The 26,959-nt window shown below is 47.5% G+C and overlaps 1 protein-coding gene across 1 annotated transcript in view; it reads right to left on the bottom strand.

The window, feature by feature from the left end:
• Nucleotides 1–26,959, bottom strand: part of TSHZ2 (teashirt zinc finger homeobox 2) — a gene marked incomplete at its 5' end in the record, with an annotated part of 226,258 nt that overhangs the window by 8,676 nt on the left and 190,623 nt on the right.

Below are 26,959 nucleotides of genomic sequence, written 5' to 3'. Positions count from 1 at the left end.
AGAGGAATTTTTGATTCCTGGCTGGAGGGCCTGGTCATTGTATTGCACAAGGAACAAGCTGTAATACCCTACCTACTCCTTACTCCAACAGACTCCTTCCATCTGTGAGACCGGCCCACCAAAGTCTCTCCTTTAAAGCTTCTTAGGCTGTGTATGCACAATGATGTCATCAAGTACACTCAAGGGCAATAGCTCTGCATTGTACATGAGGACAGCAAGGGACCGTCTACAATCCTGAGTATAGGATCCTGCCAGAAATCTTGTGAGCTGAAAACTTGCTGTGCTCTCTGCCTCAGTTAACAGTGTTCCCACCTTATTATTACTAGGTAAGTACAGATGGGTGGAGCCAGACTCCTGGTACCCAGAGAGCAGAGAATGCACACGGAAACCAGGGATTTTAGTACCGTGCATTGGTAGAAGATTTCTGACAAGCTGGTAACAGAGACAATGTAATACGGCCAAACTGGCACCGCAGAACCCACGGAGAGTCTGCAAAGGACTCCCGAAAGCAACTTATAATGCCAACCAGCATCTGACAGATGTGGCTGGAAGGCGGTCTGGAAACACGGTAACTTGGATGCGGAAGGGCTCCTAGCTGACGGGTCCACAGGCAACTAGTCCCTATTCTGTCCATCCTCCCGCAAAATCCTTCCCTGCACTAAACACGCTGTCCCTAACCAGCAGGTTCCTGGCTCTGACCTAGCCACATCACAAATGTGCGCCAACTGAAGGGAGACAGTGCTATTTATTAGCATTTCCCACACCAAAGATGGCTGCTGCTGCAATTGGACTGCTGGTCTCCTGATGACAATTACAGAGGCCCCAGAGGAACAGCGCCACCTGTGCAGGGAGCCCAAACTACACCTGCCTACACACACACACACACACACACACACACATCTTTTTATACAGGTTGGGCAGGAAAGGTAGGAGGATAGTTTGGGGGGGGGGGGCATTTTTAAGACTAGTTAGACTTAGCCCTTGTACACACGGTCGGAGATTCCGACAAACAAATCCGTCGGATTTTGTCTGAAACTGTTGCATACACACGGTTGGACAAAGTTGTTCCGAAAATCCGACGTGATGACGTTATTTCGCTACGACGGGACTACGTTCAGGCTAGTAGCCAATAGCTTTGATGTAGGAATTTGATCTGAGCATGCGTGGCACTTTGTCCGATCGGAATTCTCTACACATGATCGGAGTATGTCCGATCGGAGCATTTTGTCTGAAAATTTTACCAACAAGTTGGAAAACTTGGTCCGATGCAGACCACACACAGTCGGAATATCCGACAAAACGGTCCGATCGGACACATTCCGTCGGAATCTCCGACCGTGTGTACAAGGGCTTAGGCTTTTCTTCCACTTTAACCACTTGCTAATCGCAATACGTATGTATACGTTGCGGTTTGCAAGTGGTTTAACGAGATTATGGCTGAATCCCGGTAAATCGCGCTTGCCAGTACTTCTCTGGCTTACCATTTCCACAAAGGCGACCAAAGTGTAGATTCTCTTTGATCGCCTCTATGGCCTTGGAGGAACGGCGGGACGTCATGATGTCATTTCTTGTCCATGGTGGTAGTAGTAATTTTTATTTATTTTTTTAAAACAAAAGATCCCAAAAAAATTTTGGGGATATTTTGCTTTTAAAAAGGTAAAGAGATTTGGAGTCTTTTTAAACCCCAGATCTCTTCATAAAGAGGACCGGTCATCCTTATTTCTATTACAAGGAATGTTTACTATCCTTGTATTAGGAATAAAAGTGATTAAAAATAAAGGGATAGTGTAACAATGAAAAAAAATCCTCTGTGTTTGTGCGCAGAAGTAAATGCATACGTATGTCGCACACGCATATGTAAACGGAGTTCGCAACACACACACATGTGAGGTATCACTGGAAATGTCAGAGCGAGAGCAATAATTCTAGCGCTAGACCTCCTCTGCAACTCTAAACACGTAACCTGTAAAGGCGTTGGTTGAGATTATTAAGTACCTTAGTGTGTTGCCATTCCACGAGCGTGCACAATTCTAAAGAGTGACATGTTAGGTATCTATTTACTCGGCGTAACATCATCTTTCATATTAGAGAGAAAAATTGGGGTAGATATTCTTTTTTTTTTCTTTTTTTAAATTAATTAAAATGTATTTTTTTCCCCAAAAATTGTGTTTGAAAAAACGCTGTGAAAATACCATGTGACATATTAAATTGCAACAATTGCCGTGTTATTTCCTAGGGCAGTGATGGCGAACCTTGGCACCCCAGATGTTTTGGAACTACATTTCCCATGATGCTCATGCACTCTTCAGTGTAGTGAAGCATCATGGGAAAAGTAGTTCCAAAACATCTGGGGTGCCGAGGTTTGCCATCACTGTCCTAGAGTCTCTACTAAAAAAAAAAAAAAAAAATATATATATATATATACAAGACCCTTTCACACTGAGGCGCTAAAGCGCTAAAAATGGCGCCTGTAAAGCGCCCCGAAACAGCCGCTAAAGCCCCTTTCACACCGAGGCTTTTCTAAACCGCCAGTAAAACACTGGGAGCTTTTGAAGAGCCTTTCAGGTGCTTTTGATTAGCTTTTCTGGCGCTTTTGAAGAGCTTTCCATATATTTCAATGGAGAGAGTGTGAAAGCATTCATTGATTTTAATGGCAAACGGTTATTGTGAGCTTTTCAGACTTTTTTTTTTTTGTGTGAAAGGGGTCTAATGTTTGGGGGATTATAAGTAATTTTCTAGCAAAAAATACTGATGTAAACTTGCCATAAAAAGCTTGGCCTTCAAGTGGTTAATATGAGGCCTTATGACTGTTAATGGTTAGGACAATGGAGGAGGGAGCTGCGTGCAGACAACCCCCTCCTAAAGTCCTCTGGGAATTCGACACTTCCGGGAGTGTCGATCTCCTGGGTCCCCCCTACAGCGATGGGCATCCCTCTGACTTCCATGTCACTTTAGGACGCAGTAATGAGGTGGAGGCCAGCAGGAGGAGGATGAACCGGTGAGAGGTCACTATTGTAGCAGATGTTTCCCAACATTTACAAGTGATTTCCGCCTTGGGCTGGCTTCACACCTTGCGTCCATGCATTGCAATCCGCAGATCTTTGTGCATTGCCACTCATTCAGAACATGAATGAGACTGGAGGGAGTCTCAAAACTGGCGGCCCTCCAGCTGTTGGGACTCGTAGTTTGGCAACAGCTGGAGGGCCGCCAGTTTGAGCCCCCTGGTTTAAGAGGATAACCCAATGCACAAGGCACCCACAATGCACCTGGCTGACATGCAGACGTTTGTACAGTGTATAATCTGCACCTAGCGCCCACCAATCGTTTTTCTGATGCAAGCCACACAAAGAACCACTTGTGATTGGTTGCATTGGGCAATCGTACAGACTCCAATTGTTTTCCGGCGAAGGTAAACCGAGAAAAGTAGAATTTCAGGTACGCGGGGAGGATTTATTTCCCCGACATGTTCTTGCTCCGGATTCCCAGGCAGCGGCGTTTATTTTTTTATTTTTGAACGTTTCGGGCTGGTGCCGGGGAACAATACACTTCGCAGCCTTTGAAGTTGCGCGGTACATTCGTCTGAAAGATCCAGTGGAGGTCGGCTCACATCAGACAAATGTTTAGTGTTATCACAGAAAGCCACAAAAGCTGGAATTTCATCAATATTTCACAACAGCCTTGGGGAAATTGTAGATTGCACTGCTGCAGGGCAGCTAATGGAATCGCACACTAGGGTTTTGTACATTTCAAATCAGCAGCCAGCCAGAGAAAAAATACCTTTCAATTTGTAACAGCAAACAAAAGTGAAAATCGGACGAGGGTGGGTGGGGGGGAGGAGGGGTGAATGTTAAATGCCGCTAACATTTTGCATGTCGCTGGGAAAGGAACGACGGTGTTGCTGCTTCTGTAGATGTAATAAAGATGGAGGCTGGTTTTGGAACATGACATTTCATCTGTAACAGGTCAGATGAACAAGAGCACTATTCCTCCTACCGACACCAATGATGGGGCACTATTCCTCCTACGGGGGACTATTCCTCCTACCGACACCAATGACGGGGGACTATTCCTCCCACTGACACCAATGACGGGGACTATTCCTCCTACCGACGCCAATGACGGGGGACTATTCCTCCTACGGGGGACTATTCCTCCCACTGACACCAATGACGGGGGACGATTCCTCCTACCGACGCCAATGACGGGGGACTATTCCTCCCACTGACACCAATGACGGGGGACGATTCCTCCTACCGATGCCAATGACGGGGGACTATTCCTCCCACTGACACCAATGACGGGGGACTATTCCTCCCACTGACACCAATGACGGGGGACGATTCCTCCTACCGACGCCAATGACGGGGGACTATTCCTCCTACCGTCACCAATGACGGGGGACTATTCCTCCCACTGGTACCAATGACGGGGGACTATTCCTCCCACTGACACCAATGATGGGGGACTATTCCTCCCACTGACACCAATGACGGGGGACTATTCCTCCCACTGATACCAATGAAGAGGTACTACTCTTCCCACTGCAACGATGGGGCACTATTTCTCTCACTGCCACCAATGATGGGGCACTATTTCTCCCACTGACACCAATGATGACACACTATTCCTCCCCACTGATATCAATGATGGGGCACTATTCCTCCCACTGACACCAATGAAGGGATACAACTCCCCTAACTGACACAAATGATGGGGAAATATTCCTCTCGCCGAAACCAATGATGGGGCACTATTCCTCCTACCGATGCCAGTAAAGGGGCACTAGTACTCCCACTGACACCAATGATGGGAAATTGTTACAGATGCCAGGATATTTTCTACTCCAACTGGCCACAGTCCGGCCCCACAAAGTCTGACCCTTTGTTTAGAAAGTTTGGAGACCCCTGCTCAGGGGGAACACTAGGCTTCCATGGAACCCTGGTTGAGAAACCCTGGGCTACATACTTGTCCTCCAGTCAGTACCTCACTAAACTGATAAGCAGGAGGATAAGGATGACAGCTCTAGAGCCTGCGCCTTTTAAAAGCAACTTCAGCTTGGCAGAGAATGCTTTTCTATCCCAACAAGTCACTGCAAAATCAACACAGAACTGAGAGAGGGCAGCCGGAGAGTTCTTGGAATGCAGAGATGGACCATAATCGCAGCGGTAGCTTAGTGGCTGAACTGCTGGCGGTGTCATACTGGAGGACGCACTGCATTTAAAGGAGAACTCCACTCATAGTATTACTCACGTGTATGGTGTGTACGCCCCCAATTACACATAAATAAATTATTTTATACACTTCTACAACGAATGCAATATATGTCCATCCCAATTAAATATTCCCTCTGATAAAATCAGTGAACGCACAGCTACAAAGTCAATATGTCAGCTTATCCAATCAATGCACATTAAAATATCTCCTTCACAAATACACTGTGATCGTATGTATATACTGCCCAATTGATGTACACATTGTAGCCATCAAGTGTTACTGCCCCAATCAATGGATAATCACATACACTGCCCCTTCATCAATACACATCATCCCAGGAGACGGCTATATTATGACCACCTCATAAATGGGGGTACGGTGATGCTGGGAGTCGCGTGGTTTGGTCAGCAGGTGGGACTGCTGTAACATTTGGTATGACTTTTATTTGGCTCGCTCTTACTTTGTACAGCCCCGGGGATGCGGCGATACGCGATCAGTAAAATTGAATACACTTCTGATGACTGCGGCGTGTCAGAAAAGCTGACGAGTTTATGTAATTTAATGACAGATCCATCAAGTCCCGATGAACGTATGGCAGGGCAGAGCCGTTTCACAATTTTATTAGCTCTAAATCCCCGCCATGAAAGGTAATATGTTTTAATTGACCTATAAAAAAGCTGCGATTCAGCGGCTGTCCTCCAGGAAGACTGATGTGATTAATGCTCCGTCAGGAGAGAGTGATGGCCGACTTGGGGCGCTGACATTCCATGTCAGGAACAGAACGAAGCTGGGACGCACGGCCAGCTGTGTTCTCCTGTCCAGTGCTAAAATAATGTACCTCTTCTCTGTACTGCTCAGGGGGTCCTCACCTACCCTGTGGGTTGTCAGCTGATTTTCCATAGTGGAGTATTAAAACCATTGTCCTAAAGCAGTCTGTGCACATTGAAGTTTTCTAATGCCCAGCACTATAGGTCACAACCAGCACCCAAGGTTACAACCAGCCCTGAAGTCATGCCTAACTTCAAAGGTCATGTCTGGCGCCCATGGTCTCACTCGATCTCAGAAGTTGCATGTGACCTCAAAGATTAGGTCCACCCAGGCCCTGAAGTCACACCCAGCTTTTAAGGTCACGTTCGGCCCCAAGGTTTCACCCAAACCCTGAAGTCACACCCAGCTTTTGAGATCATGTCCAGCTCCCAAGGTTTCACCCAGCCCCTGAAGTAACACCCAGGTTTGAGATCATGTCCCACTCCCAAGTTCTACCCCAGACCCTGAAGTCATACCCAGCTTTTGGGATCATGTCCAGCTCCCAAGTTCTACCCCATCCCCTGAAGTCACACCCAGGTTTGAGATCATGTCCCGCTCCCAAATTCTACCCCAGCGTCTGAAGCCACACCCTGCTTTTGAGATCAGGTCCCGCTCCCAAGTTCTACCCCAGACCCTGAAGTCACACCCAGCTTTTGGGATCATGTCCAGCTCCCAAGTTCTACCCCATCCCCTGAAGTCACACCCAGGTTTGAGATCATGTCCCGCTCCCAAATTCTACCCCAGCGTCTGAAGCCACACCCTGCTTTTGAGATCATGTCCCGCTCCCAAGTTCTACCCCAGACCCTGAAGTCACACCCAGCTTTTGAGATCATGTTCTGCTTACAAGTTCTACCCCAGACCCTGACGTCACACCCAGCTTTTGAGATTATGTTCTGCTTACAAGTTCTACCCCATGCCCTGAAGTCATACCCAGCTTTTGGGATCACGTCCAGCTTCCAAGTTCTACCCCATCCCTTGAAGTCACACTCAGGTTTGAGATCATGTCCAGCTCCCAAGTTCTACCCCAGACCCTGAAGTCACACCCAGGTTTGAGATCAAGTCCAGCTCCCAAGTTCTACCCCAGACCCTGAAGTCACACCCAGCCTTTGAGATTATGTTCAGCCCCCAAGGTCTCACCCAGCCTCTGAAATCACACTTAGTTGTTGAGCTCACATCTGACCCCCAAGTTCTAACCCAGCCCCTGAAGTTACACCCAACATCTGAGGTCATGTCTGGTCCCACAAGGTCTTACCCAGTCCCTGAAGTCACATCCGACTTCTGAGGCCACATCCAGCCCCCATGGTCTTACCCAGCCCCTGAGAGGTCACTCAAGCAAAGACTGTAATATTGTTGGTGATGGGTTTACATACTCCTTAGACCATTTTGAATAATATTTAGCAAACTTTCCCTTTTTGTCACTCCCTAGCAACCCCCCCCCCCCCCCCAGGTGTCTGTTTAGGTACCTGTAATACTGCCCCTATATAAATGTTGGGAAAATTAGAAAAAAAGACCCCAATGCAAGCAATGCAGCAGTGACACTTTCAAAAAAAATGTAAATGTAATGAAATAAGCACTGGTGAAAAGATTTTAGGGCATCAAGTATAAATTTGACTATTGGGTCTACCTTTCTTATTTCCCCCTTCGCTGGCCATAAAAGAAAATGACATTTTTGCAGAGGCAGTGTTGATGGCGGATATGCCGTCCAATGAAGATCTCCAGCAGAGGGGTGTGCAGATTAAGAGCCAGCTCAGCTCGCTGGGGCCCTGCTCTTGGCCATTGGACATCATAGACCACATGACAAAGCCCAGTGAGCATGTGAGAAAATGTCCTATCTGTACTGGGGGTCACCTTCAGACAGCATGTCTCCATTCTCCCCTGTGGGGAAAATAACCATCCCAGGCCTCCCCTCCCTCTCCCCGCAGATGCAACTGCTGCAACCCACGTTATTACAACTCTGTAAATACGGTACAAATGTGAAAGTCACATCAGCATGACAATACAATCCTGCTCGGCATTGTATATCATACTGGCTGCAGAGGTGGATGTGAGCATTCATGGACACTGGGCTGAGGTTTGGAAGCAACTTTAAGTACTTGGTGGCCAATGTGCATTGATCCAAATGGCTCTTGATATTCATAATGGCATCCACATGGAGATGAAATATCTGAGAAGTGCAGAAAATCTCTAAGTAACATCCCCTGACTCGCGCCGTTTCCTCAATGATGTCACTGGACAACATGGCTGCCCCCCTCAGCCTCCTCCATGCGGGTGGTCGTGTGGCTCTCTAGCGCTGTCGTTCCGTTAGATTGATGGTGCGGCAGAAACTGGCTTCCTGTCCTTGTCTATGATCATTGCAAACAATATTGTAGCAGCGGTGAAGCTCCTGGAGGGAAAGCAGAGATTAATTTAGTTTATGTGTTATGGGAGTGCTGCTTCTCAGTCCCACGCAGGTACAGTGTGCGCTGCCATCGCTGGAACTCCTGACAAATGACGCTGGTGATTAATGAGCGCGGCACGCTCATCACTCTTTTGTTCTGCGATCATGTAGGAAAAGTCTTTCTTCCTCCCCGCAATGAATTGTTAGTTTCTGGCACCAGGTAAAAAATGGCACTCGGGTGCTCGCCGCCATTGTGTGTCTACGGCTGAATTACAGACTGTCAGGTGTCAGAGCGATATTACACCGCGCGTGTGGCCGTGCATCCCGGGGAGGAGGAGGAGAGGCGACCTCTACCATTCAGGATGAATGCGGGGGGGGGGGGGGGGGTGGACGGTCATAGAACAGAGATGTAGTGGTGGAGAGCTAATGACTGGGAATGGCGATCATCCCCATAGCACTGGCGAACCACTGTCGTTGCAGATCTTTGATTTTTTTTTTAAGTGGAACGCCACAAACCTTTTCTAAGAAGAAGACCTGTGTGGAAGGATGCTGATGAAAGCAGCCATTCCCAACCCACAGACTGCATACTTGTTCTAAAACAAGGGGCTCACGAGGAAGGTTCAAAGCCACTGCCCAGAACCGCAGGAGTACAAAGCACATTGAGGAAACAGCCCGAGTCAGGGGATGTTACTTAGAGATTTTCTGCACTTCTCAGATATTTCATCTCCATGTGGATGCCATTATGAATATCAAGAGCCATTTGGATCAATGCACATTGGCCACCAAGTACTTAAAGGTTGAAGGTTGCTTCCAAACCTCAGCCCAGTGTCCATGAAAAAGGACGTCCACTGTTAAGGCATTAATCTGATGGGATGCGATTATCCAGCAGAGACTGGTGGTTCTTCGGGGGGGGGGGGGGAGAGATACCTGTGGGATTGAATTAGCCAATTGGATGTGGATACCCCAAGATAAGACACTGGAGTATCAGTAGTACATGGAAAAAAAATATGGCTGAACACCATCATCGACCAAACAATGATTTATTGTGTTAACATGGACTGCCACCAGGACTTAGGACACAGAAAAGAGGTTAAGGTTTCAAAGGTTAAAGATGAGGTTAAGGTTTTGAAGAAACTTGAGTTAAGTGTGAAACGCGTCACCTCTTTTCAAACTATTGGCTGGAGAGAGCACAATAATCTGGCAAACAGGAAGTACAAAGGTACGGCTAAAATGGGAAGCTCATGGGAGGAGTAAAGAGTTCAAGGTTCAAGGAGCGGTCAAGCATCTCAAGTGGCTCAGAAAGAAGAGATACTGCCAGACACAGCAGAGGTTGTAGGTTCAGCCCTGTAATAGAGGGAAGATTGGAGTCAAGAGGCACCAATGGTGAGTCTTACTAATGTATGATACTAATAACCCTGTGATCATTGTGTGGCATCTCTTCCACCATGTTGTAGATAGCACAGAAAAACTGCAGGTCTCCATGTAAAACACAATCCTATCCACACCGAGACCCTGTTCAGATGTTCTTTTATGACCAACTAAGTAGGGACTGAGATGACCCGACAGTTGTCTACTTTGTAATACTTAGGGGAAGGCCCCTGCTACATACAGCCAGGTGCACCCACCTCTTCTCTATATCTTGGCATCTGGAGTTTTGTTTATATATATATATATATGTATATATATATATATATATATATATATATATATATATATATATATATAAGATCTAAAACTCTAAAATCAAAATGTGTGCAGTACGAAAAGCATTCAGTACTATAAAGAGTCTTTGTGAGATGAATACCACCAGCCAGTAAACGAGGAGTGACACTAAGGTCAGCCCATCATGTCGCCTTTGATATGAGGAATATAATTTCTTTAAAAAACCAATACGACCTCATTTACAGAGCGATGTACGTGGGAGGCCGGTTAGCCGTAATACAAGTCTGTGCAGACAGCCGCATGGTGAGGCCAAAGTGGAATCTCAATGATTATCCCTCACATTTGAAATTCTAATATTGGCCCCGGTGGTTAATCTGCGGGACTCGCAAAGTATCATATCAAGCTCATTATAGTGTGCCCAGCTTGTAGACCGGAGAAAGGTGGATGGGAGGGGGAAGAGGGGCCGCAGCGGTGTGACCCTCACTACAACGTACTGTGCATTCCATCCCATCGCTACACCTGAGGGTCAGACCTCCAATACAGACCCTGGGCAAGAACTCAACAGCCGAGGTTCTACAAGTACTGGAGAACAAGATCTGCAACAGACATAGGAAGACAGGTCCTCTTTAGAGACCAGATGACAGAGCAAATGGACTCAGCGATGTCTTATTTCCTGTAACTACAATCAATGCTTATCCAGTTTACCTAAAAAATAATAATGGTTAGGGGCCAAATTTCTTTCATCTTTTGGTTTTTAAGCATATAAACTTTATATCCGCTTTTTTTTAAATATTTTTATAGAAACTTTATTTTACAAGTAGTCTCCGTCTGGTGCAAAGACTTTATACTTAAAGTGGAGCGCCACCCAAAAGGGGAAGTTCAGCTTTAAGGCCTCCTCCCCCGCTCCTGTTTGCAAAACTGAACTTTTGGGGAGGAGGGGTACAAAATCCCAACTTTGATCGCCTATGTGTAATAAAAGTCAGCATGTACAGTTAGTGTAGTTGCTGACTTTTAATTTTTACACAGGGGACTAGAGCTCCTCTTTAAGTCATCTGGAGGAGCAGGGATGGGGGCGCATTACTGCTCTGGAGGGGGTAAGATTACTGCCATAATGAGGGAGACGTCAGTACTTTGATCCCTTTTACTTGTAAATACGAGCTATTGAGCTCTGTAAACAATTGTTTTTGTTTTTTCAGCAAAGCAAATATGGAGAGTCTGAAAAACAAACAAAAAGAACCAGAGAGCTCCATCTGCTGGCTGAAAATGCAATCGCAACATTTTATTGCAATTTTTATTTTAGTTTTTTAATTATCATTTTGGTACAGACTATAAAGTTCACAGTGAAACTTACAGTGCAGCGCTATAAACCTTGCAAATTTTGATATCTGGTACATATAAAAAAGTCCAGTCCCATCCAAGTCCAATACATCAAAATGTAGAAAAGTAGAGCTGGAAAACATACAGAGCCCGGTGCTTCAGAGGGAAAGGTAAATCCATCACCTTCACCCGATCACACTGCCTCTCACCATCAAGCGTAGACCACCTCAAGATCACATAACTGGTTAATCATAGACCGGCAACTTAAGGGGATGATTTCCCTTACTCCTCCTCAAACACAGTCTCCAAAGCAGGCTCCACTAGATGCTCACGAGTATTATGTGAAAAACAGAATACATCTCATCGTGTAGTATATTCAACTTGTTTTTTAGTTAAAAAAAAAGCCCTAATGGCAGTGGGATAAAAAGCAGTGTGTCTCAATACTCATCAGCATTTCCAACCAGAAAAATTGCCGCCACGTCCCAATGCGCGATGCCACAGCTCCTCCCTATGCGTTTCGTCATCAATGGCGTCGTCGACATCACAATTTTTTTTTTTTTTTTTAAACAGGGCCTGTTATTCTGTTTAAATACAGAAATATTCTGTTTGATTCCAGTTGCCTGTAACGTGCAACTCTGGGAAACGTTTTGTCATCAATGACGTCGTCGACATCACAAATTTTTTTATTTTATTTTTTAAACAGGGCCTGTTGTTCTGTTTAAATACAGAAATGTTCTGTTTGATTCCAGTTGCCTGCAACGTGCAACTCTGGGAAACGTGAAAATCCCTCTATGCGGTTGGGTTGCCCCTGCACCAGAAGGATTAACTACTTGTTTATTCCAGGGGAGAGTAAAAACACTTTAAAATTACCCAATCCTCCAACCCCCCCCCCCCCCACCCGGCAAGCGACCCTTCCCCATGTCTTGGTGCGGGGCTATCCCTCAGCATTATGTCCAGTGCAGGACTATGGAGCCCGCACTGATCTTGATGCCACCATGACCTTAGACTGCTGGAGAGTAGGGGGTTACCTGATCCTCCGCTGCCCCCGCAGATGGCAATCCCCCATGCTCTCTGGTGGTGACCTGTCCCTCTACGTTATCATGGCCAAGGCAGGCAATGGACACTGCACTGATGTTGTTGGAGGCCCATGGAGACGTACGGAGGCTGCAATGAAAGCCTTCTCTGAGCTGACACACATTACTGTAAATACAATTCACAAATGTAGTTTTATGTCCCATAACTGCACTGCTGCCGCCGTTATTAATGCCTGTCAGATCTATTTATCCAGCTAGCGCTGACAGCGCCGGGTCTGCTATCTAAATTTACATCATAAATAAGTCAGGACTATGCAGGCTTTACTAAACCTTCCAGCAGCCAGGGTAAACTCAGTACAGGAGCGCCATTTTGCTGCTGTAAAGTCTCTGTCAATGTTCATCGCCGTTTGGGAGGCGTACGGTCGCTGTATCGCTACCGATAGCGTAGAAAGGAAATGCTCACCGTAAAGGAGCTGTGCCGCATGGGGGGAGGATACATTATTGAGGAATTCATTCAGAAATGTATTTTATTTTGGACTATGTGAATGCAGATGTTAGAAAATGACATGGTCTGGTTGAAGAAAGACACAAGTCCATCTAGAACAACCAATAGAAAAAAAGTAATCAATAGTGATCTGCCATACACACAATCCTGTACTCAGCTTATCCAGAGGAAGGCAAAATAAAAGGATGGCATCGGGGCCACCATTAGAAATAAAGGGGTCCTGTACAGCCCCCTTGAACATCCAGAGGACAACAATGAGGCAGCATGCTAAGCACGCCGCGGAGAATTGTGTGGCAAAACTGCTCTAAGAGTGGGAATAGTCTAAAACTTGATCCTACAGTGCCTTGAAAAAGTATTCATACCCCTTGACATTTTCTGCATTTTGTCATGTTACAACCAAGAACGTATTTTATTGGGATTTTATGTGATGGACCAACACAAAGTGGCACATAATTGTGAAGTGGAAGGAAAATGAGTTTTCTACAAATAAATATGTGAAAAGTGTGTGCATGGGGGCTATTGTATTCAGCCCCCTTTACTCTGATACCCCCCTAACTAAAATCTAGTGGAACCAATTGCCTTCAGAAGCCACCTAATTAGTAAATAGAGTCCGCCTGTGTGTCATTTATTCTCAGTATAGATACAGCTGTTCTTGTGAAGCCCTCAGAGGTTTGTTAGAGAACCTTAGTGAACAAAACAGCATCATAAAGGCCAAGGAACACACCAGACAGGTCAGGGATAAAGTTGTGGAGAAGTTTAAAGCTGAGGTAATAAAATAATATCCCAATCTTTGAACATCTCACGGAGCTCTGTTCAATCCATCGTCGGAAAATGGAAAGAGTATGGGACATCTGCAAACCTACCAAGACATGGCCGTCCACCTAAACTGACCGGGCCGGGCAAGGAGAGCATTCATCAGAGAAGAGCCAAGAGGTCCATGGTAACTCTGGAGGAGCTGCAGAGATCCACAGCTCAGGGGGGAGAATCTGTCCACAGGACAACTATTAGTCGTCTCTCCACAAATCTGCCCTTTATGGAAGAGTGACAAGAAGAAAGACATTGGTGACAGAAAGTCATAGGAAGTCCTGTTTGTAGTTTGCGAGAAGCCATGTGGGGGACACAGCAGACGTGGAAGAAGGTGCTCTGGTCAGATGAGACCAAAACTGAACATGTTGGCCTAAAAAAAAATGTGTGTGGCGGATAACTAACGCTGCACATCACCCCAAACACACCATCCCCACTGTGAAACATGGTGGTGGCAGCATCATGTTGTGGGGATGCTTTTCTTTAGCAGGGACAGGGAAGCTAGTCAGAGTTGATGGGAAGATGGATGGAGACAAATACAGCACAATCTTAGAAGAAAACCTGTTAGAGTCTGAAAAAGACTTGAGACCGGGGCGGAGGTTCACCTTCCAGCAGGACAACGACCCGAAACATCCAGCCAGAGCTACAATGGGATGGTTTAGATCAAAGCATATTCATGTGTTAGAATGGCCCAGTCACAGTCCAGACCTAAATAAAATTGAGAATCTAAGGCAAGACTTGAAAAGTGCTGTTCACAGACGCTCTCCATCCAATCTGACAGAGCTTGAGATATTTTGAATGAAAGAAGAATGGGTAGAAATGTCCCTCTCTAGATGTGCAAAGCTGGTAGAGACATCCCCAAAAAAAGACTTGCAGCTGTAATTGCAGAGAAAGGGGGTTCTACAAAGTATTGACTCTAAAGAGTGCAGGGGTCATGAGTAAATAGCATACAGTGTGCAGGGGTCAGGGGTATGTAATGTGCAGGCGTCAGGAGTATGTAACATGCCCAGTGTCAAAGTACTTACACTACCTGCCTATTAATTGAATTAAAGTGGAACTAAAACCTCTTAATTAGCATGAACTATGTTTAATCCTTATGCTGCTAGCATTAGTAAATAGATAGGAAGGTAGATTATATTTACTTGTTTTAAACTTTTCTTTTTACATTTCTTCAGTTGCTTCCTGATTTCTGGCCTAGACCAAAACGATGTCATACATCCCAGGAGTCTTCATGGAAGGAGGGGCTTTCTCAGGTAAGCACACCCTCTTGCCTGCCTGTGCTCCAGGAAGTAAATGCTACACGAACCATCTTCCCTTACTAAAAATGGCACTGGTGCTCAGATACATTGTGATTCCACTTGAATTGGTGTTTTTTATCTGGCTTTATCCAGGTTTGAATCGGCAAGGTGGCAACAAAGACTGGAGAGTATGAACCGGTACCCATTGGGGTCGGAGCATTGCATGGAAGGTAACCTGCGTAGACATTCCCAACCAACCGGCGCTCAGGAGAAACGTAGACGAGGGAAGGGGAAGAAATGGCCTTCTTTTATGTCTGTGGCACTAATTAGTTTACAGGCTGCGCGTATTAGTCACGGTGCAGAACCAGAGATACGTTTAATTACACCTGATAGAGATAATATTTCGAGGTTGGAGCGTATTAGGCCAGAATTAGGCCTTGATGTTTCGTATTTTAGAAGTTCTGAAGTACCAGTCCTCGCCGCCGCTCTAATCACAAACTATTTTTCCCAAGTGCTGAAAAAAAAATAAATAAAAAAAAGTTCAGCATCTAAACATAAAGAGCTTTTAATCTTTTCATTTGCCGAAGCTTTTAGAGCGCCGACTTGAAAAGAGCAGATTATAGCCTAGACCGCCGGCGTACGGCAAAACGCGGGAACAGCGAGCGCTGCGCACAGGACGATCAATCACACCACTTTCATAACCTGCAAAACACGGCGCAGTTTTCCACAAAGCACAATAAGGAGAATGAATGCCGCGCCGCGATTAAAACACACATTACCGCCGCGCGATTTGTATACCGCTGGGTTCACGATACAAGCGGTTAAAACACTGCCAGGTACAATGGTAAAAGTGAGGATTATTTTCGATAAAAGCCCAGAACTGCGTATGGCGGGGAGTTTTTACATAAATACCCGACTTATACCAACGAACGCCGACGTGTGATTTGTTCTGAAAGCACGGTGCCACCTAGTGGGTGATTACAGACTTGTTCTGAGAGTACAGTGCCACCTAGTGGGTAGCGATTAGAGACTACGGCGGAACTGGTTCATTCCTGCCCATGACGCCACCGCCCCACCGATGTAACGCCTCCGCAAACAACTATTCACATCCCAAGTTACTATTGCAATTTCAAAATACAGTGTAGCGCTCTATTGTTTAGACAGGGTTGCTAATAAATTTTGTTTGCCAGGTAGTAATTGTCCTGGTCAATTGTTAAGAGAGCCACTGACTTTCCCCCTAATTCTGGAATTGCACAACTTTTTTCTTCTGTCACTAGGTGGCATTGTAGCTAGTGACATTAGATCAACAAGGACCAACGGTGTATCCTGGCCTAGGCCAACAAGGCCCAAGCCTAGGGCAGCACTTTGTAGGGGGGCAGCGCGGTAAGAGTCCCAATTGCTGAGATTTCCCTTCACTTCCTGCCCCATAGCCAAAAAGGAAGTGAGAGGAATTCTAGGCAAATTAAGAGAATCCATTGCCCCTGCCCCCCCCCCCCCCCCCCCCCAAGGCCCTCAGAACTAGTGTCCCCACTTAAAAATTTCAGGGTGGGTTTTAAACAGCAAGGGGTGTGGCCTTGACAGGAAGGGGTGGGTCCTATTTAAATTAGGGGGTGCACGAGTTTAGTCAGGCCTAGGGCAGCACTAAACCTAAATACACTACTGGCAAGGACAGATCACGAATGGGTTGGGTATCTCAGCCAATAGGCAGGGATTACTTTAGTCTTTTGGCCTGTTGGGGGAGCCTATTTCACTGGGTGGAGTCAGGTGATCGGGGGTTCGGTGCCACCTGGACAGCTGTCTGGGTGGACATGTTTAGTTGCCCCGGGCTGCTAGGCTGGAAGCCGGAGGCCTATCCCAGAGACACTAGGCTGCCTGAGGCCTATTCAGGAGCAGGAGAAGCAGCGTAGGGTTGGGACGGCAGGATTGGATTCCAAATGAGTTGTGAAGGTTCAGCCGGACAGGGAACCAGTTGTGGCCGGGGGTAGAAGGGAAGCTGTCGCCACTAAGGGACCCACCACCTTTAGTGACTGTCACAAGTCCAGTGCCATAGGAGAAAGCTGTCCTACCTATACAGACGTGGCATCCGGCTGGAGGCCTTTCCCTGTATAGCTGTCTACCTATAGTGTCTCGAAGTCTGCCAGTTAACATTGCATCTACCTAAGGGTGTCCTGACCCTAACCCTCTCTCCAACAGTTCTTGTTAAGAGGCAATAAATATCTTGTTCGCATTCAAAAAGTGACTGGCGGCCCATCATTTCATCTTGCATTACACCCACCATGCCTGGTAACCCGCTCTACAAGGAAGGATGTCCTCTCTCCCTGTCTCTGGAGGTCACCATTAGGCCTCTGGGGGCCTCGGGACTCTGTTACAACAGTCTTCTGTGAGAAAAGGAACAGTTGCAAACATGTAGAACAAATAGGGGGTGTGACCACTTCAAATCTAACATGTGACCGGTGATTTGCGTGTATAAACCCGCAAGTCACCGGTAAGGTGAAAAGCCTACAGAAGATCGGCAACGATGGACAGACAGAGGGATTTTATTATAGAAGGGGACAAACATTTTCCAGGAACCGGGGCCGGGTGTTGTACCGGGAGACCCGGCATACTGTAGGTGATACGCCGTTATCGGCTGGTAATGATTTCTCCCTGCCCTCCTCTCTCTTGAGTCTTCACATGTTTATTTACAGAGGATTTATTCCCAGAGGATTCCATGAAAACTGCGCCGGGCGCCTAAAGCCGCCTCCCATGTTAACAGGTGATGATAGGCGAGTGAAACACAATAATTACAGGTGGCGTTTAATTAAAAGAATGAAGAGTAAAAATTAACACATTAGTGGCAAAGCGCCTCATTCAATCTGCAGGTCCAGGCGAAGAAATGTAGGTACCGGATGGAGGATGCCAGGGCAGGCAGTGAATCTGTATTCCTTTTTTTGGCATCTGTACATATACTAGATAAAGTGTGCATGACCCAGCACAAGCAAAGTTCAGGGGGTAACAAACAATGAGAGCAGAGGGTATGACAGTGGGCAGTATGTACAGGAGAGGAGTGTGGAGGGTAGGACGGTGGGCAGTATGTACAGAGGAGGAGTGCGAAGACTATGAGGGTGGGCAGTATGTACAGGAGAGGCATGTGGAGGGTATGATGGTGGAAAGTATACACAGTAGAGGAGTGCAGACAGAGGGTATGATGGTGGGCACTATGTACAGGAGAGGAGAACAGAGGGTATGACTGTGGGCAATATGTACAGGAGAGGAGTACGAAGGGTATGATGGTGGGCAGTAAATACAGGAGAGAAGAACGGAGGGTATGACACAGGCCTGTATGTGCAGGAGATGAGTGTGGAGGGTATGACAGTGAGCAGTATGTGCAGGAGCGGAGAACAGAGGGTAGGACGGTGGGCAGTATGTACAGAAGAGGAGAACGGAGGGTATGACAGAGAAGCGCAAGAGCATGACAGTGGGCAGTATGTGTAGGAGAGCAGAGGGTATAATGGTGGGTAGTATGTACAGGAGAGGAGAGCAAAGGGTATGCGGGGGGCAGTATGTACAGTAGAGGAGTGCAGAGGGTAGGAAAGTGGCCAGTATGTACAGGAGAGGAGAACGGAGGGGTAGGACTGTGGGCACTATATACAGGAGAGCAGAACAGAGGGTTTGACGGTGGGCAGTATGTACAAGAGAGGCATGTGGATAGTATGAAAGTGGGCAATGTAGCATGTACAGGAGAGGAGTGCAGAGGGTATGGTGGTGGGCAGTATGTACAGAAGAGGATTGTGGGGGGTATGACAGTGGCCAGTATGTGCAGGAGAGGAGTGTGGAGGGTATGATGGTATGCACTATGCACAGGAGAGGAGAACGGAGGATATGACAGTGGGCACTATGTACAGCAGCGGAGAACACAGGGCATGACAGTGGGTAGTATGTACAGGAGAGGAGAACGCAGGGCATGACGGTGGGTAGTATGTACAGGAGAGGAGAACGTATGGCATGACGGCAGGCAGTATGTACAGAAGAGAATTCCAGAGGGTTAGAAAGTTGACAATATGTGCAGGAGAGCAGAATGGAGGGTATGACAGTGAGCAGTATGTACAGGAATGGAGAGTAGAGGGTATGACGGTGGGCAGTATGTACAGAAGAGAAATGCGGAGGGTTAGACAGTGGGCAGTATGTGCAGGAGAGCAGAATGGAGGGTATGACAGTCAGCACTATGTACAGGAATGGAGAGTAGAGGGTATGACGATGGGCAGTATGTACAGGAATGGAGAGTAGAGGGTATGACGATGGGCAGTATGTACAGAAGAGAAATGCGGAGGGTTAGACAGTGGGCAGTGTGTGCAGGAGAGCAGAATGGAAGGTATAACGGTGAGCAGTATGTACAGGAGTGGAGAGTAGAGGGTATGACGGTGGGTAGTATGTACAGGGGAGGAGTCTGCAGAGTATGATGGTGGGCAATGTATGTGTGGATACTGGGTTTTACGAGCTTCACTGTTTTCTTTGGATTATTTTTCACCATTGCTGGAACATTCAGATAATGAATTTATTTAAAAATGGACCCGTGAAGGTGGATTATCTCCCGCGATGTCCGACCTACCCCATGTAATATGAGACCAGACATGGCAATGAGGGCCTCCAGTCACGGAGAGATAAGAACTGTCGCTGTCATTTGTCAGTATGGGTTAGAAAGGAGAGAGGCGATAACTAGGCGCTTAGGGGCCATAGAAAGTTTTTATTTCAGACATCTTGATAAATTGGTGCAGATGTGCGGAATGCAGTGTCAGGTGAATGAAGGACTCCCCCTACACCTACCCGAATACAAACAACCCTGACCCCGGGCCTCCGTGCTTTACTCTGGCTGATATTCAGGTGGGGGTCCTCCTTTAATAAACTCCAGTTTTGTCATTCGGACACGACGTGAATCGATATTGTGAACCGAGCGAAGATTCCTCGCCCCCCTCTAAACGTGAACAATTCCAGCGCCTCTCCCGCTCCCTGTTTCCGATTAGCGTATCTCTTGCAGGTGCTATGGATTTTTCTATGGAGGAGCCGGCGGTGGCAGCGGCTGTAAATCACGGCTCGGGAAGGGGTTAACGGCAGTGACTGACAACCCTTCCGTATGATTTACAACCTGGAGCCCCATTGTGAAACGACTGCGTGATGGATGATCCCAAAAGTCTGCAAGTGCCCATAAATCATGTCTTTGAATCATTGACAGAGATAGAGGAGGTGCAGGCAGCCGCATGGCATTGACATCCATTTTCCCAATAATGTGCATTGACAACTTACAATACACAGCCTTAATTAAAAAAGTGAGATGTGGAAATGTTTCACCTTTTCTGGATCTGAGAACGCCGAGAGAGCCGCGCCGAGAGAGTCGCGCCGGGCGCACTTAACCCTTTCAGTGATGACCAGGCCCAGAGCAAGCTCAGTACTGCTGTACACACCTGTATCTCCTCCCCAGGGACCATAAAGGGCCGCGTGTAGGGTCACGGGGGTGCAACGCTGCTGATAAACGGTTATCTGAACTCATGTTATAGCATGGCCGTCTCCGAAAACACAGTTCTACAGGTACGGTGTTAGGATAAGGGATTAGGGGGCTAAGATTAAGAGTTATGGGAAGAGATAGGGTTAACATGTAACTAAACTCCCCAAAAAATTTAATATATTGCAGCTTACCCATCCTTAGATGTGCTGGCTGCATTCGTTTTCTTTTTTCCAGTTTCTTTCCTTTATTTTCCTCTGCTGATCCTATTAGTAACATAATTCCTGTTCTTTTGTGTCTGCCCCTCATTCCTCCAGTGTATCTCTGGAGGCAGCCATGGCTGTCACACAGGCTGGGCTTTAAACATTGTGACAAACAAGCAGGTATCATGCCCTTATCATCAGGCAAACCCCAGTAGATACTGAGCTATGCCCCAAACTGTGAATAGGTATCAACAAAGCTGACGACATTCTGTTGTAATGCAATGTGAAAATAGCTTTATTAGTCTGGACAAACAGACATGAAGGCCCTATGCAGGGCCTTGAGAAGATCATCCAGTTCCCAGGTTGAAGATGGGAAACTGTCCAGCCTCCTGGCAGCCACTCTTCCTGCCTGAGGAGGTTCGGGCGGAAGGTGGCGCTACCAAGTACAGCAATTTAGGATAAAAAAAAAAGCTCTGCAGACAGGAGTGGCACTGCAGTCACTCTGGTCAGTGATAGGCGGGGAGAAGGGAGCTGCAGGAACTTCCAGAGCACCCCCACTTCCTGCACATAGAGCCGCTGCACCTAGAACAAGTGCCCCTTCCACCCCCTTGTCTTGGCCCCGACCCTGAGAAGGGAGCTGCGGGAACTCTCAGAGAACCCCCACCTCCTGTACAAAGAGCCGCTGCCCCTGGGACAAGTGCCCCTTCCACCCCCTCTTGTCCAGGTCCTGACTATATGGAGCAGGACCAGGACAGGGGGGAGCAGAAGGGTTACTTGCTCTCCAGGTGCAGAGGCTCTATGTGCCGGGGGGGGGGGGCCTTGCTCCCACTGGCAGGAGGGGCACTGCAGTCACTCCTGTCAGTGAGAGACAGGGAGCTGTGGGATCTCCCAGAGCACCCCCGCTTCCTGCACATAGAGCGACTGCACCTGGGACAAGTGCCCCTTCCACCCCCTTGTCTTGGGCCCGACCCTGAGAAGGGAGCTGCGGGAACTTTCAGAGAACCCCCACTTCCTGCACAAAGAGCCGCTGCCCCTGGGACAAGTGCTCTTTCCACCCCCTCTTGTCCTGGCCCTGACTATATGGAGCAGGGCCAGAAGAAGGGGGAGCAGAAGGGTCACTTGCTCCAGGTGCAGAGGCTCTATGTGCAGGGGGGAGGGGGTGCTCCCACTGGCAAGAGTGGCACTGTAGTCACTCCTGTCAGTGAGAAGGGAGCTGCGGGAACTCCCAGAGCACCCCCACTTCCTGCACATAGAGCAACTGCATCTGGGACAAGTGCCCCTTCCACCCCCTCCCCCTTGTCTTGGCCCCGACTATATGGAGCAGGGCCAGGATAAGGGGGAGAAGAAGTGGCACTTTCTCTATATGCAGTGGCTCTATGTGCAGAGGGGATGCTCCTGCTGGCAGGAGTGGCACTGCAGTCACTCCTGTCATTGATAGACAGGGAGAAGGGAGCTGCGGGAACTCCCAGAGCACCCCCACTTCCTGCACATAGAGCGACTGAACCTGGGACAAGTGCCCCTTCCCCCTTGTCCTGGTGCTGCCCATATGGAAGCTCCATGATGCATTAGACCCTGGAACTGAACTTATCTGGACATGTCGATGGTTAAAATGTCATTGTATGATGTAGTATTAACGATACCCTTTACTGGAAACACCAGAACACCATAATTTGGAGGGGGGGGGTCACATACTTTTGGCCATATAGTATATCAGTGTTACTGGTGATACCAATGCCGGTACAGATGGATGTTGACCCTACATACAGCAGATAAATATATGAGAGCTCTCTGAAGATGGACTATTTCCGGACCTATCTGTGAATGGTAATGTGACTTTCTCTACTTTCCTCTAACTTTTATTTTAGGATTCCTGCTTCCATTATTTGTTTTGCTGTTTGTGGTAGAATCCCTAATCGGGAGCGGAATCCAATTTGCAGGTGATGTAAATTCCCGCCTGAAGACATTTTCTTCGCTGTGTTAAAAATATGATTTAATGAATGAGAGACGCGCAGCACATCGAAACCTCATTTAACTGACAGATCGAGCGTCTAACCGCACGCCAAACCCCGGCTACCTGGCCGCAGTTGGCAGACTGTTTTGGCAGTTGCAGCCAATGTGTTGGTACATATGTACCGGTGAAGATATGCCGTTACGCGGATCTGTGTGCCAGGCACGTCAAACCGTCAGGAAGCAGACAGCGAGCGACGCACGCAAACCGACAATCACACATTTCAACAAGGCTCAACGCATCTGAGTACTCGGTTAAAGGAACACTATCACCATAGTATATGTAGAGCCAGAACTGGCCTGAAGCATGTGGAACTACAAGTGGCAGCAGGCCATAGTCAAAATACGCAGCGGGCCTCATTATTACTGGGATCTAAAATACATCTGTCAGAACTGCTCCACAGCAACCAGATTCAGAACAGTAGTGGGAACTGACAGCTGGAGAAGGATCGATGCTTGATGCTGATTAGTTGCTTTTCACTTTCGGAGGGGGCTTGTCAGACAGCTGGGAACTGAACACTGTTAAACCTGCACCACTTGACTGGGTTGGGGTTTTGGCCAAATAGTAGATGTGAGGGTCAGGTGTCCACATACTTTTGGCCATGTAGTAGATGTGGCAGTCAGGTGTCCACCTACTTTTAGCCAAACAGTAGATGTTACGGTCAGGTGTCCACATACTTCTGGCCATATGGTAGATGTTACGGTCAGGTGTCCACATACTTTTAGCTATACGGTAGATGTGACGGTCAGGTGTCCACATACTTTTGGCCAAACAGTAGATGTGACGGTCAGGTGTCCATATACTTTTGGCCAAACAGTAGATGTGACGGTCAGGTGTCCACATACTTTTAGCCAAACAGTAGATGTGACGGTCAGGTGTCCATATACTTTTGGCCAAACAGTAGATGTGACGGTCAGGTGTCCACATACTTTTAGCCAAACAGTAGATGTGACGGTCAGGTGTCCACATACTTCTGGCCATATGGTAGATGTAATGGTCAGGTGTCCACATACTTTTGGCCATACAGTAGATGTGACGGTCAGGTGTCCACATACTTTTGGCCATATAGTAGATATAATGGTCAGGTGTCCACATACTTTTAGCCATATAGTAGATGTAATGGTCAGGTGTCCACATACTTTTAGCCATATAGTAGATGTAATGGTCAGGTGTCCACATACTTTTGGCCATACAGTAGATGTGACGGTCAGGTGTCCGCATACTTTTGGCCATACAGTAGATGTGACGGTCAGGTGTCCACATACTTTTGGCCATATAGTAGATATAATGGTCAGGTGTCCGCATACTTTTGGCCATACAGTAGATGTGACGGTCAGGTGTCCACATACTTTTGGCCATATAGTAGATGTAATGGTCAGGTGTCCACATACTTTTGGCCATACATTAGATGTGATGGTCAGGTGTCTGCATACTTTTGGCTATACAGTAGATGTGACGGTCAGGTGTCTGCATACTTTTGGCCATCTAGTGGATGTGACGGTCAGGTGTCCACATACTTTTGGCCATATAGTAGATGTGACGGTCAGGTGTCTGCATACTTTTGGCCATCTAGTGGATGTAACGGTCAGGTGTCTGCATACTTTTGGCCATACAGTAGATGTGACGGTCAGGTGTCTGCATACTTTTGGCCATCTAGTGGATCTGACGGTCAGGTGTCTGCATACTTTTGGCCATCTAGTGGATGTGACGGTCAGGTGTCCACATACTTTTGGCCATATAGTAGATGTGACAGTCAGTTGTCCACATACTTTTGGCCATATTGTAGATATGATGGTCAGGTGTCCACATAATTTTTGGCCATATAGTAGATGTAATGGTCAGGTGTCCACATACTTTTGACCATACAGTAGATGTGATGGTCAGGTCTCCATATACTTTTGGCAATGTAGTATAATTGCACTGTAACCGATTGATGAGTATTTTAATAAAACTCTGGTGTTTACAGCGACAATCAGGCCGAGGCTCATCCACTTTGTATCAGTGCATCCGGCTGGAAAGGTGTATAATATCCCTTCGGTGCGTGGGACTGATGGCTGTCTGGGATCCATATTGTGGCAGGCGGCTGTGCGGCCGGCGGTATGCTTTCAGGAGAAGTGACACTGCTATTCCTTGTGACAGTCGGCATTGCGAGGCGAGATGAAGCGGTGCTGTTCAACATACTAATACGCCACTTACTAACCAGGATCTGATCCACCGGGTCTGGAGGTGTTCCTGGCACTCGGGGGGGGGGGGGGGGTCAGTGGCAGGAGAACAGGGAGAGGCAGCGGCTTTGTGTTCCCTCTGATTAAAGTGACACGGAAATAGGAACATTGTATTCAGGTGAGTGTCCTTATTACTTCCAGCCTCCCCCACATTCCTGCTGTGATCTCACTTCCTGTTAGAGGGTGGCTACGTTCATTCTCCACGGTGCACTGTGTGCAGGGACATAGCCACCCTCTCTTGCTATGGACGAAGGGATGAGTGTGTGCATAGAGCAGTGCACCTGACCACTGATAGGGGTGCTTACAATGATCTGCTAACACTTCCCTCCCCTCAGACAGCCAATGCTGGTGTTCCTTCATCCAGAGTGTGGGCGCTCTAATACAGGAGGTGCGGTACTGAAAAAAAAAAAACTAGTGCAGCCACCACATCTAATGATTGGTAAGCTGCAATATTTGACATTTTGGGTTTTATTGTCAGAGGGCCGATTTATGAGAACTGAAGCAATATTGGAGCTGCTGTCCATAATAATAACCAATAAGGTTTTCCCTTACATTCAACTGTGATGGTGGAAGTTTTCTTCTGATTGGTTGCAGCAGGGAATGCGGGGTCATAGTCTCATAAATCATTGCAGTGTGATGATGTCATACACATATGTCATCACCGCTATTAGACTCCAGACACCCTGGGGACAGGGGGCCCCAAATCTCAGCGGGAGCTGCTCCACCCCCGACACAGAGTGTACATTACGTCTGACTATCTCATATCTATATATCTATCCACCTATCTATCTTCGGGGCCCCAGTTACAGAGAATGAAGATGGGGTGGGTGCTGGTTCCTCCATGAGGTGGCATGTTGGTGATAATGCCCCTGGGACCTCCTGAGGGTATAAGAGAGCACAGATCAAGGAATGTCTATAACTATAATATAAAATCGAATACCATGCCGAACCGCCATTATTACATCCTTCATTGTAGCTTAAAATCTTGTTGAGGAACTACAAGTCTAAGCATGCCCCTGTCATGGAGCATAGATTAAGAATCTCATGTGGCCTGGCATGCTTAGACTTGTCGTTCCACAGGCTGCGGTTAATTATGACACGTGGACGCCGAATCCAGCGCCGTCTGCCCCTCCCTCGGGCACACGAAGCGTTCCCAGGAAGGTCCGGCGACAATTCGGCATTATTTAAATCCCAGGGAAAAATAAAAAGGGGCACATGATGGGAGACCACCCAGTTGGCTGGGAACGGCACATGACAAAATGATAGCGCTCACTTCCCAGATCATTGTACTGTTATTCTTGGATACAAACTAAAGCAAATAGCAGCCAATTGCTCAGCCCGGTGGAAACAAAGGCCCATCAAGTCATTTATCACGGCTCAGACAGGCAGCTCGCTTTAAACTCCAACCTCTGTGCTGTTAGAGGAGCCTGAGAGCCATAACACCCAATAATGCCGGAGATGACAAATGAGAGCGCTGTCTGCTGTCCCCGGGGCAATCGATAGGCATCGGGGGATATTGACACGGCACAGGACAATGTCTTCTTCTGCTGGACACCAAACAACGTGTTCAATCAGGAGACCTGGGGGGGGTAGTCCGAGCACGGCCCCTGATACAAGGAGACCAGAGAATCCCACCTATTCCATTCTCTTCTCCATCACCGGGGGGGACAGTCCGAGCACGGCCCCTGATACAAGGAGACCAGAGAATCCCACCTATTCCATTCTCTTCTCCTTCCCGGGGTGGGGGGCAGTCTGAGCACAGCCCCTGATACAAGGAGACCAGAGAATACCACCTATTCCATTATCTTCTCCATCACCGGGGGGTAAAGTCCGGGCTCAGCCCCTGATACAAGGAAGAGACCTAAAAATCCCACCTATTCCATTATCTTCTCCATCACCGGGGGGTAAAGTCCGGGCTCAACCCCTGATACAAGGAGTCTGGAGACAAGAGAATCCCACCTATAACATTCTCTTCTCCTTCACCGGGGGGACAGTCCGAGCACGGTCCCTGATACAAGGAGACCTAAAAATCCCACCTATAACATTCTCTTCTCCATCACTGGGGGGAACAGTCCGAGCACAGCCCCCGATA

This window comes from Lithobates pipiens, unplaced genomic scaffold, assembly GCF_037356315.1.
Source record: "Lithobates pipiens isolate NorthernLeopardFrog02 unplaced genomic scaffold, aLitPip1_a1.2 Scaffold_28, whole genome shotgun sequence".
In the NCBI taxonomy this organism is placed as follows: domain Eukaryota; kingdom Metazoa; phylum Chordata; class Amphibia; order Anura; family Ranidae; genus Lithobates; species Lithobates pipiens.
Note: the sequence above shows the minus strand (reverse complement) of the source record. Positions and strands in the feature narration are given on the sequence as shown.